Below are 12,228 nucleotides of genomic sequence, written 5' to 3'. Positions count from 1 at the left end.
TCAATTGTGTGATAAAGGTCTCAATGTCATTTTTGAGTCTAATGGATGTAAAGTAATTAACATTGTGTCTAATAAGATTGTGCTTGTAAGACATAGGATAGGAAATACTTATATGGTGCAGTTAGATGACTTGCATAATTCATTCATATGTCTTGTTGCTAAAAATGAAAATAATTCTTTATTGTGGCATAGGAAACTAGGACATGCTAGCATGACAATATTGTATAAACTAGTCAAAAATAACTTAATAAAAGAGTTACCAAAAATTGATTTTGATTTAGATAAAGTTTGTGATAGATGTGTTAAAGGCAAACATAAGAGAGTTTCTAATAAACCTATCAATGATGTATCTACTAGTAGAGTTCTTCAATTAATTCACGTTGATCTTTTTGGATCAATTAGGACTACTAGCATGGGTGGAAAACAATATGCTTTTGTGCTTGTAGATGATCATTCTAGATTTACTTGGGTTCTTTTCTTAAGTTCTAAAGATGTAGCGTTAGAAAAATTCATTACATTTTAAAAAATTAATCAAAATGAAAAAGGTTTGTAACACCCTTAACCCGACCCAATTCACCAGATCCAGATCATGGGTGTTATCACACAAAACACTTGTCAAACTCACAAAAATGTATCAGATAATCTTTTATTTAAAACATACTCTTTTTAATTACATTTAAAAACTAAATCTCAAGAAACAAATATGGTACTTAAACATAAAATATTACAAAATTACAATAAATCTTTCTTAAAACAACCATCTGATAATTATAAATCCATTAAAGTAAAATCCTACAATACGCCACCCCAACAGCTCTGTATGCATAATAACCCGATACGCCTCTTCCTTGGTGTAGTCCTGGCATTGTCCCTCTAGACGCAACCTCTTAACATCGAAACCTAAAACATATACACAATATAAATAAATACAAAAGTACTTAATGAGCTATATTACTAAAATACCTTGACGAATGCTTTATATTCTTGAAAGAACATCTTTGCATCAACCATCTATCTGAACCACTTATATCGAACGAATACCACTATAGTTGTAATACATACATATACATCAATTTTATACTCTTCATATACACATTCTTTCTTATTTAATTAACTGAAGATTTCTTTAGAAGTTTCTTAATTCTCTCGTTTACATATGCATTTATGAATAGAACATACCTTCAGAATCCAACGGATACAACCCATTTTCTATTACTTGCACTTGACTTAGAACAATTGTTCATTATTATTATTCATAGGCGGACACATACACACATGGTAAATACTTACGTAGATCTGAGTACCATCAAACTAATAAGCAAATCATACCCGGATTCGATACCATACAACTCATATTGATGATGTACTTCATAGATCAATCTGTTGACATTCACAACATTATTCCAGAACTCTAGATGCTCAAAATAATCAATATTCAATTTTCATAAGATTTCAGACCAAGTCATTATACAACTCAAATATGGCAGATTCCAAATAACTTTAATTCAATCATAGAATCATGGCGAATACATTATTAATATCCAGACACACAGTTATTTCCAAAAGGACTCTTTAAACTTATTCATTTATTTCACTAATCTTACTCAACCCTTAACCCTGAGCGTATGAATACCTGATCAGTATAAGTAAGAAGAAATGAAATCAGTTCCAGAAAAGAATCAGAGAGTAGCATTTAGAATCCAGAAGAAACTCCTCTCAGAACCCTTATCTCATATATACATATAATCCAATCTTGCTTACAAACATTCAAAAATTGTCACTTAAATTCAGAGCTTGTCTCTCTTATTGGCCTATAGACTCCAAAAGAAACATAAATAAAAATATTACATAATAAATATTAAGACAATCAATTCAATTGGTTTCTAGCTAAGCACTTTATAACCTAATAAGAACAATATTAAGACAAACTAGGCATATTATAAATTTGGCGATAAATCATATAGTAATTTGCCTTTTTGTCTAGCTAAAACCTTTACTTTTTGGCTAATAGAATAATCTAAAATAAAATTTCCACTTAATTACTTGGCATATACTATGCACCCACAAGTATACGCCAAAAGATACAAATGGGCGAATCACAACCCACCAAACGCAGGTTCTTTCACTACTATACACCTTATCTTTGAACCCGTTTGAACTAGGGTGTGACAAGGTTACTGTTAGCTCAAATAATCAAACCAAAAATTTCAAGAAGGGGGTGAATTGTCTTTTAAAATATTTATGGAAGCTAGTGAATAAGGATAGAAAATTTGGACACAAGAATTTAGAGTGGTTCGGCCCTAATTGCCTACTCCACTACCTTAGCTTTCCACTACTAAGGATTTTCTCAAATTCACTAATTTGATAATTTTTTAGGATAAGATTTAACCTTACAAACTCCCTATAGGTTTCTACTCAAACCTTAAGACACAAACCCTTCCAAAGAGATACAAAGAAGCAAACAAAGAAACAATCCTTACAAGATCAACGTGTTTGCAAATTAAACTCAATTACAAAGAAATATACTTGAGCTAATAGAATAGCAATGAAGCTCACAAGTGTATGAAGAAAAGTATGGAAATATTTAGCACTAAGGTTGTTTGATTAATCTTTTTGCTTGAATATTCTTTCTTATTGTTGTAGGTCCTTTAGAAGTTGCCATTTATACTTTCTAATTCATTTCCAACCATTGTGGTTGTTGAGAAAATAAATAAAGTCGTTGGGGATGAAAATACCAAATCATTAAATTCACCTGCAACAAAAAGTAACGATACTAGTAGCATTTAATGTATGATTCATTGACTGTTAAAGTTAGCTTACAACGATACCTAGTAAAATGTATCGATATATTTTTTATAGGCATCGATACTTTTTTTCATTGTTTGAAAAATCATAGAGATATAATGCAAAAGTTATATCGGTAAAATTCAATAGGTATCAATATATTTAGAAAAGTATCAATACTTATTCAAGTCAGTGAGCAATTTTGGTATCGATAAAAAAAATATGGTATCGATAAAAATTGTATGGGTATCTATAACACCCCAAACCCGGCCTAGACGTAATGGTCGAATCTGGAAATGTTACGAAGAAGGGTTAATAATCTAACCTTATCATGTTAAAAACCTCGTATAATTTGTTACTAGAAGAGCCCACTTACTTAGAAACATGTTATTTTACTCATTAGTGAAAAACCATCAAATGTATATTCTTTCAAAAGACAATAATTTGCAGTGGAAGTTTAAAAGTCGTTATATTTTGAACACCGAGTTTGTGTTCTCAAAACAACGTTTATTTGCATACAACAGTTGTTTACGTAAAATATTTTCTTGAATGTTGCAGGGAAATGCAAAACAAATCCAAATCCAAATCCAAAAATTTAAAACCAAACAGTCCAGAGAGTCGAAAAATTACAAAACTCTCAAAAACCAGAAATTTAAGTAACATTTATGTAAACGAAGTTTACGGAAGTGTGGTAACAACTGAGCCTCCATCGCATCGACCCGCCTAAACCTGAGGATTACCTGAACAAAACAGACAAACCGAAAATAAGTTTTAAGAACGCAGTGTGTAACTTAACGGAATCATAAATTCAAATTTTATCGCATAACAGAATAAATTTTAAATAGAGTCATAGAGATGCATAAATACATAGTCCTACCCCCATCCTCTACACACCAACTCTAACCTTCCCATCACACCAATTGGGGTATAAAACACCCACCCAGCCCTACACACCACATAGTGTCCATACGACACTTATCAGAATAATCACAGCCTTGTTGCCAGTATATTGGTGAGATATCGCCTCACAAAATACTTCCTCCACATATACATAACCCACCCCATTTTTATTCATAACATATACAGATAAAGCGGAATAACAGATATTATGCATGTTTATTCATAACAGATCACACATGCTTAAGCGTGACAGAATAGATCATACATACCATGTCTCATAAATCTCATATAAACACTATTTCAGTTATTCCCAGTCTAACAGAGTAACAGGTTTCATGCTTAAAGGTTTGTTTTGCCCATACCAACCATACAGAAAGCCCACAGTCAATCGGAACTACATGTGCGACCTTAGGGAAAAATTCTAAAATTTGGGCCCACATGCCCGTGTGGGACCACACACCTAAAATGGCCTTGCCCGTGCGGCCCACATGACTTGACCATTAGCCTACACACTAGTGTGGCCCACACGCCTAAATTGGCCTAGGTTGTGTGACCCACCCGGCCACACACACACTCATCACATGCCCGTGTGTCGCACAGGGCCTCCCACACGGTCGGGCAAACTCCCGTGTGGCGTCGACAGGCTAGAATTTTAGCTTTTGTCAATCATTGTTTTCTCACATTTTTGTTACACACTTGGCTTGATTTTGATGTGAAAGCAATCCCGATACCACCAAATCCTAAGAACAACATTTGAACACTCTAATTTCAGTAAGAATTACAAAACTCACACAAAAATTATCCTAAAACATAGTCTTACAAATAGCATCAAAAGCATTCGCACACTTACCGTCAACAACAGGAAACACCCAATACTCAATTAGCTGGAGGAGCACCAATTGTTTCTTGTCTTTCCCCTAAACGAGAATTAACTAGAATCCCAATTACTCGACTACAGTGATTCAATATTTACCACATTCTTTTTTGGATAATTGCCCTCTTTTAATTCAAACAAACAAAAGGATGAACAATCTGTCGAGGAGGAAAGCCCATTTTTAGGCATAGTGGGTGATGGAAGAATTTTTTAAGGAGAAGGTAAGGAAGTTATGGCTATCTCCTACAGATGATATTTTGGAATAATTGAATAGGCTACAACAGGGTCTTGTGAGATGGGCGACTTCGGTCAAATACAAAAGGGTAACCTGTAAGAAGGAACTGATAAAAAAACTGGAGGAGCTAATGGGACGAGAGAGAGATGATGAGAATCTAGTAGAACTAATCGATGTAAAAATCCATCTTAACCTTGAGATTAACAAGGATGAGACTACTACTTTCAAAATATTTTCTCATCAAATGGGATCGGGAATGTAACACCCCCTTACCCGAGACCGTTTCCGAAGTCGAGCACGAGGCGTTATCTGACTTAACTTCCTAGTTCGGAACACAAAAATTTGCTTTTAAAATTAATCACTATTCCCAACAAAACTGTCCACCTGCGCGACTATCACTAATTTAATTATACCTCGAGTTATGAAACTCAAAATTTATATTCATAAACTTTCTCTGAAACTGACTCATATACCTTCTTACCATAAAATTTTCAGAATTTTTCGCTTCGCCAATTAGTACAGTTTATTCGTTAAATTCTCCCATGTTTCACTGCTAACCAGTTCTGGCCTCTTGTCACTAAAAATCAATTATCTCATTGTACAGAATTAATATAATGTTATTGTTTGATTTTTTTTGAAAATAGACTCACTAAGGAATCTAGAAATATAAATTATGACCCATAATTATTTTTGTACAATTTTTAATGAATTTCTAAATTCGAATAGAGGACTTCAAAACCATTCTAACCTTGTCTCACTAAAACTCAAATATCTCAAAATATAAAATTATTTTTCCTACATCGTTTCTTTCATGTAAAAATAGACTTGATAATATTTAATTCTATATATCATTCACTCTCTAATTCCATTTCTACTATTTTTGGTTATTTTTTAAATTCAAGTCACTGCTGCTGTCCAAAAACTGCTTCTTTGTATTAGCTACCATTTAAACATATATAACACCAAAACATGCTCTTTACTAACCATTTCAATAGCTAATCTTTAGCCATATCATATGAACATACTCAAAATGAATAAGTCTCTATACATGCCATAGCTGTAAATATTTTGAAATCACGTAATACTGAGATGTTTATTGATAGTGTGATACGAAGCTCCAACGATCTCCAATTCGAGTAAGCTCAAAACACTATAAAACAAAGGAAAGGAATAAAGGAGTAAGCTACTAATAGCTTAGTAAGTTACATGTAAACAATAAGCACTCATTTAATAATTAACATTTTTTAACATATAACTAATTAATACATTTCTTATCAATTTCAATCACTTATATATGCACAATCTTACCAAATTCACTTGCACATACATTTATACACTTAACCTTTATCACATATGCTCATTCTTTCAAATGTACCTACATACACACCTCATTTCATATTCACTTTAACTCATTATTAATCCCATTGAACACTCAGAATATACACGGATACGTAGAGAATTACCACATTAGTGCCACACTGATATGTAGCCGAAGCTATCACTGATATGTAGTCGTAACTACCACTGAAATGTAGCCGAAGCTACCACTGATCAATAACACTGGAAATGTCCACGGGCCTGCTCATACAAGCTGTCAGGTATCTGCAACACATGCTAGATCACCCAGCACCCGGGACTCACTGTAACACTGTAACACTGGTCTCTAGTGACATGTCACTTGTATCCATTTCTATTCTTAAGTTCAACCGAGAATTTACACTTAACACTTTATTTTAAACACCTTATCACTTGAATAATTCATGAAAAATTTTCCTTCCATATTAAATATTAATTCACATATCAAATATAATTCACAATTTATAAAAATATATTGCTATTATTTACACGTAACTTACCTCGGATGCAAAACGACTATTTTCATAAATTAGTAGATAACCTTCTCTTTTCCCCGATCACTTTCACTATTCCTTCTTTCTTGATCTATATTAACACAATTTAATATATTTTATCAACATTCCATTCAAGTGCAATTCATACACAATATTTTGGCAAACTTACATTTTTTCCCATAGCTTTTCAAAAATTACACTTTTGCCTCAAAGCTCGTAAAAATAAAATTCACTAAATTTCTTAAATTTTAAACCTCACTAAATCATATTTCATGCTCATAACAGCCCTCAATTTCAAAAAATCACAACTTTATGCACACTTTACTATCTTTCACAATTTAGTCCTTTTCAACATTTTTATCGAAATTCATCTAGTAAAACTCGTAATTAGCACTTCAATCATTCAATATCTATCATCATTCATCAAATTACAACTATATCATGAATGGGTAAATTTTTTAAACTTTAATTTCATTTAAAATAAATGGTAGAAACATGAAATTCAAGCTTTAATAAGCATAAAAATACGAAAATAATTAAAAACGGGTCAGGAAATCACTTACAATTGAGCTTAAAAAAATCAAGAGCCCTAGCTATGGTGACATGAAATTTTTGGCGGCAAGGGTCTAGTTTGAATAAGATGAACACTTGTTTTCATCTTATTTAGTCTTTTATTCAATTTTGACAAAAATGCCCTTAATCCACTTATTTAGACATTTTTCTAGAATTACCCTTATGTGTCCATAACACTAATTTATGGTCTACTTGCCACATAAACACTTCTAATTTCATGTAATAATTCAATTAAGTCCTTTAATCACTAATTAGACACACTTTGCATTTTTCTCAATTTAGTCCTAAAAATTCAATTAGGCATTAAATCATTAAAATTTCCTATCCATATTTTCACACAATATTTCAATCAATCGGTAATTAATAAAAATTTATAAAATTAAACTATTTCACTTCAGATTTGTGGTTACGAAACCACTATTCCTATTAGGCCTTATTTCGGGCTATCACAAGGAATACTGATCATATTCTTTCCAAAGTAGAGAGGTGTATTTTTTAGGATGCAAAATTTAATCTAATTTCAAAATATATGGAAGAAGTTGTATCAACCTTAAAGGAAATGGAACCAACGAAGACGTCTAGGGATAATGGTTTTCTAGCTCTATTTTTTCAAAAATTTTGGCATATAGTGGGGAGCGATTTCACCAACTTTTGCTTAGGCGTCCTAAATGAAGGTAATGAGTTAGAATTAATGTTACCAATATTGTGTTAATCCATAAAATTCCCCACTCGATGAATCTAGGGAGTTTTAGGCTTATTAGCTTATGTAACGTCCTATATAAAATGGTAGCAAATATGATCGTTAATCGATTTAAACAAGTTTTAGAAGTTTGTATTAATAGTGCCTAAAGTGCCTATGTGTCGGAAAGGTTGATTTCGGATAATTTGTTGCTTGCTTATGAGATTTTACATATTCTTCGACAAAAGAGAGTGGGGAAGAAAGGATTTATGGCACTGAAGTTAGATATGAGTAAAACCTATGATAGAGTTGAATGCCCTTCTCCAAGGGCAATGACGTTACGTATGGGGTTTCATATCTCGTGGGTGAAGACTATTATCAAATGTATTACTACTGTTTCTTATTTGGTAATTGTGAAGGGAAAGCTGGGGAGATTTTTAGACCCACGAGGGGCCTTCGCCAAGGTGACCCATTGAGTCCATTTTTGTTTTTGATTTGTAGCGAAGGTTTATCGACGCTTATGAGACTAGCGTTAAGGGATCGTTTGATTAAAGGTGCCAAAGCCAGTAGGAGAGCCCCTTAGATTTCGCATATGTTATTTGCAGATGATTGTATTCTTTTTTGGGAAGCTGGTAAAAATGGAGCACAAACCTTGAGATCGATTTTGAGGGAGTATGAGCGACGTTCAGGGCAATGTGTAATTTACGATAAATCCACTGTTTTTTATAGTACCAATACCTTTGAAGGAAATAAACGTATTATATCTGACATTCTTGGGTTGAAGAACTCGAATAATCCAAAGCGATAATTGGGGTTGCCAAATATGGTGGGAGAAATAAAAAAAACTTATTTTCAGATTTTAAAGGACCGTTTGAAGCAGCAGATTAAGAATTGGGGCTTGAGATTTCTATCGCAATGTGGGAAAAAGGTTTTCATTAAAGCTATTTTATAGGCTATTTGATGTTTTTTCTACTCCCAAAGTCTTTTTGTGGAAAATTGGAAAGCATCATAGCTAGGTTTTGGTGGGAAAAAGGCCATGGGATGAGAGGGATTCATTGGTGTGGATTGGACCGTTTATGTGAATTAAAAGAAAATAAGGGTTGGGGTTTCACAGTTTGGTGAAGTTTAATATTACTTTGTTAGCAAAATAAAGTTTGCGTATTATTAATTTCCCAAATTCTTTATTAGCGCGTGTCTTAAAGGCTAAATACTTCCCAAATGCTTATTTTTTAAATGTTGAGTTAGGGAATCTACCTTCTTATGCCTAGAAGAGCATTTGGGCAGCAAGGGGGTTGCTACAGGATGGGCTATGTTGGAAGGTAGGCACCGCTGAAAAAATATCAATAAGGGTAGATGTGTAGCTGCTAGGGGTTGTTAGTTACAAGGTAAATTCAAGCATTAGTAATGATGATGTTAATACTATTTTGGATTTAATTGATGTGCTATCTAGAGAATGGAAAGCTGAACTTATTAACAATACCTTATCAAGGGAAGATGCAGCTAGAATTTTGAGAATCCCTCTAGCAAAGGAAGCCCATGACGATGTGCTGGTATGGAAAGGAGAGCCCTCAAGGGTGTTCTTTGAGCGAAGTGCCTGTAAACTATTACAAGAAGGCACTACTAGTCTTAATTTTATACAGACCGATCTAATTTTTTTTTTACAAAAAACTGTGGAATTTTCATATTCCAGCAAAAATCAAGATTACAATATGGAAAATTTCCTGGAATTTTATTTCTAACCTAGCTAATCTAAACCTCAAACGGTTGGTTGTGGAGGTAATGTGCCCCAGATGTGAAGGGGCAGTTGAGAATACTGACCACATTTTATGTGAATGTCCTATAAAAAGGTTAAAATTAGCATGGATTTTGACAACTCAAAATATGAATAGTTGGGAGTGGCTTACTTAGGTTTTTAAAAAGAGCACTAGCATGCAATGTCGATTGTTCTACCGCTTCTTATGGCGATCTAGACATATAGAAACAAGGGTATTCATGAGGGGAAAAGGAGCACGAGTACTGATATTGCTGAATGGGTCACCAGATATGTAAAGGAACTTGATAGCATTGAAGACAAAGGACTTACCAAGGTCTATGTGAATGTAGACTGGTGTCCCCCGAACGGTCTAGATATTAAGTCAATTTCAACACGGCCTTTGATGGTGCTCCAGGGGAGGTTGCATCCCTATTCGCAGCAGAGGCCCATGCATGTCTCCAAGCAGTGATAGTGTGGAAACAAATGGGACTTTCATCAATAACAATCGAAGGGGACTCATTAACAGTTATGAAGAAAAGAAAATCAAATTTCCTAGACAGATTGGAGATAAGGGCAATAATAAGAGATATTCAACGATTAAGAGGATTTTTTCAACAGATTAACTTCATATCCATCCCTAAAACTGCAAACTTCATAGCTCACACTTTGGCTACAAAAACCATAAGAAGAGGGATACATACTTACCCTGAAGGAGGAGTGCCCGAGTTTGTTGCACAAGAATTTAGGGACTGGAACCGTTGGAAATGATAATGATGACACTTACGGTACGTTTGGTTCACTGTAATAGAATATGGCTGTAATTGAATAGAGTTGTAATGAAATAGAACTATAATGGAATAGAGCTGTAATCAGTAATTCAATTGTTTGGTTGAATGGAATGGAATAGAATAGCATTGTAATGACATTCTTGTGTTTGGTTGAATGGAATAGATGTTGTAATAGCATAAGAACAAAAGGCTTAAATGACCAAAGTACCCTTAATGTAATTTTTTAGATAGATGATTATTGTTATTGTTATTAAATTTTAATAATATTATTATTAAATATATTTTAATAAAAATAATAAATAATTTAATCATATTTTATATAATTATTATTAAATACAATTTAATAAAATAATATATAATTTAATAACATTCTTAATGTAATTATTATAATATGAATTAAAAATCATAACATATAATATTATAAAATAATATATAACTCGCTTTATTATTTTTAAACTATAATACATATTTAATGTGCTAAAATATCATTAGTGAAAAAATAATTTAATTATTCTAAAATAAAAAAATAAAATATTAGAAGTAGTAAATAGCTTGAGAATTATATTTTACATCCAAACATAATATTCATATATTAACAAAAGTTACATGAATTCATTAGCTTATATTTCATAATCTCTATGTTAAATTTTACATCAAAAGTTACAACATTGTAATGACATTCTATCATGTCATTATACCATCCAAATATTATAAATACAAAAAGTTACCAAAACATCACCAACACAACCATGATTTTTAATGGTTAACAAGAAATCTTCTAACCCATTCCAATCGCACAGAAGAAAAAATAAAACTTCCATTAAAGAGAAGCAAATAAAAGGCTTTCATTAAAATTCTCGTAGAATCGAGAATGAAGTTTTCATTCCGTACATGCCAGATCATGAATTAGTAACTGCATCCAATCTCCAAAACAATCCCAATAGTTTCGAACTTTCTATTTTTGGAATGGGAATATTTACGGAATCCCCATAAATAGGATAAAACTTTATTCCATGGTATTTACATGAGATTCATCTTTCTTATTCTTAAGCAAGTTCCCGAGAGGGCTTAGTTGATCCATGATTTATGTTTCAGCTTTCGTTTCCTTTTCATTTATTTTGAGAAATATATCGATCAATTCTGATTCTTTCTTTTTCTATTGATTCTTTTCCGATCGAGATGTATGGATCCATGAATCTAGGTGTCAATATCGATCTTATTCATGGATTAATGAAAATGTGCAAAAGCTCTATTTGCCTCTGCCATTCTATGAGTCTCTTCCATTTTACGTATGGCATCACCACTCCCATTGGCAGCATCCACTAATTTGAAACTTAATTTGAAAGCCATATTTCGACCCAAACATTTTCGGGATGCCCCTAATAACCAACGAATGGCAGGTGCTTTTCCTTGTGTGGATCATATTTCAATGGGAACTTGATGAGTTGATCTGCCTAAACATCTTGCTTTTACTGCTCTATTGAGAGTTACTCCACATAACGCTTAACGTAAAACAGATAGTGGATTTGTTTCTGTCTTTTGTTAAATATTTTTCAAGGCTCGATAGATAATTTGCTAAGCCAATGATTTTTTCCATGTTTCAAAATATAGTTAACCAACATGTTAACTAATCAATTACGATAAATTGGATCGAATTTTGTAGTTTTTTCTTCTGCAGTACTTCGACGTGACATGAGCGTAAAAGAGGTTCAAGAATCTATATGCTTTTTATAAAGGCTAAAGTTGTTGGATGGTCTGGAATTTTGCTTAACGCGCAATAGCGCTCATCCTC

Source organism: Gossypium raimondii, chromosome 3 (genome assembly GCF_025698545.1).
Source record: "Gossypium raimondii isolate GPD5lz chromosome 3, ASM2569854v1, whole genome shotgun sequence".
Lineage (NCBI taxonomy): Eukaryota > Viridiplantae > Streptophyta > Magnoliopsida > Malvales > Malvaceae > Gossypium > Gossypium raimondii.
Note: the sequence above shows the minus strand (reverse complement) of the source record.